The sequence below is a fragment of the Mastomys coucha genome, chromosome X (genome assembly GCF_008632895.1).
Source record: "Mastomys coucha isolate ucsf_1 chromosome X, UCSF_Mcou_1, whole genome shotgun sequence".
NCBI lineage: Eukaryota > Metazoa > Chordata > Mammalia > Rodentia > Muridae > Mastomys > Mastomys coucha.
In genome coordinates, this window is record NC_045030.1 from 94,494,704 (window position 1) to 94,496,476 (window position 1,773).

Genomic DNA, 1,773 nt, shown 5'->3' on the forward strand with positions numbered 1-1,773 from the left:
TCCCGGAAGGCCTGGAGGGTAAGGATTCATATGCAAGTGTATTTTTTTTTTTAAAAGTTGGGCTTAAGGAAGTTGGACAGGGAATAAGAAATCAGACAAAAGCCACAGCCACAACGACACTGCTAGGAGCTCTGGAGTGTGACTTAGGACCCTGACTGGACTTCAAGTCATAAAGGTAGGCTTTCATATACCTTTCCCTAGCTCCTTAAGGTAGCTTAAGTAGACTAGTTTTCAAAGAAGATTCGCTTGTACAGACCATTAGACAAATTACATGGAAGCCCAGGGATAGAAGTGCATAAAAGGGGATCCTAAGGGTGCTGAATTAGGGCAATTTCTACTATGTACCCCGGGCATGATGCTAAACTCCAGGTTTTTTTCTAAGATGAGTGGAAATGTGTTATTAAACAAGTTAGAAGAAAGGGGTGCTCTGTCTCATGAAGGGGGAGATGAGAATCTAGAGACCAGGGTGCGAGCCTGAGAACTGGAGCAGGACTTCAAAAGGACCCTCCTTCCCCAAATGAAGTGTTTCATGTTGCCCACTCTTTTCCTTTGGACTATGGAGTCCCTGATATTCCCTGTATTCCCCATCTCTGCCCCATGCCAGCGAACTGACACATGAAGGAGGACAGAGCCACGGGTCTGTCCAGAGCAGGAGCTCACAAAGCAGAAAAGGAAGAACCAAGCAGATGACTCAGAAACAGACATATGACAAGCCCCCTTCCTGCACAGACAATAGAGAAAAAGAGTACCTGTGCGAAAGGAGAAGCAGGAGGTAATGGTGGGGCTCCACTTACAGTTTAAATGTCATCCCAGATACGAAAGGTTCTTACAAGAGCTGCTGACACCTTCATCCTTTGGCCTTGTGAAGACCAAATTGTTATCGAAATGGTGATAGCACAAGGCATTAACTCTCTAAGCCAGATGAATGGGTAATGAACAATCTTTCCAGAAAAATGTAGGCTGGAAGTCATATTCAGCTTTTATATCTGACAAAACTAAAATTATAGTTGGGGTTATCATCTATTCTTAGCAATTTATTTTGACTGTAATTTGGTATTAGACAGTGTTATATACTTAGTAACATTAGTCAGCCTTATTAAAATGGATCTGATGACACAATTTTTTTCTTTTAAAAATATTTTAAGTTTTTAACTTTTTTCAAAATGTAGAATGACTTAATGGAATAAGAGATATTTTTTCTACATGAATTTCTTTGAGCAAAGTCAAATAGTGAGCCTTAATATAATATAACTCAATAAATAAATACATAAATGCTTACATTATATTTGTTTGAACCCTGCTCCTTTATGTTTTCTATTTATAATATGTTCATATTTGGCTAACATATTTACCATTTAAAATAATTATACACAATCTTAGTGTTTATTTACAAAATTATATACAGAAATATGTACAAAGACAATTTTATTTTTCTGAGCATTAAGTGAAGCATTCTAGTAGACCCAAGCATGGCAAATGTGGCTCTGGAAGGTCTTACTTGTCCTCCATGCCCTCTGCCTTGCTAAAAACTATTCTACATTCCTGAAGCTAATAATCAAGATTATTTGGCCACTTCTTCCTCCTGAGGCTGCCTACTAAGGTCCAGCTATCAAAGTATTGATAGTCCTGCAATCAAAAGCCCCCTTTGGCTCACCTAATTAACCTGCCCAATCAAATTAAACACCTCATCCTAACAGGGGGTTTTCCTCTTTCACCTTTATAAACCACCATTTTCCTATGGCCACGTCTGTTTCCTCTCTATCCAGAGGCAGC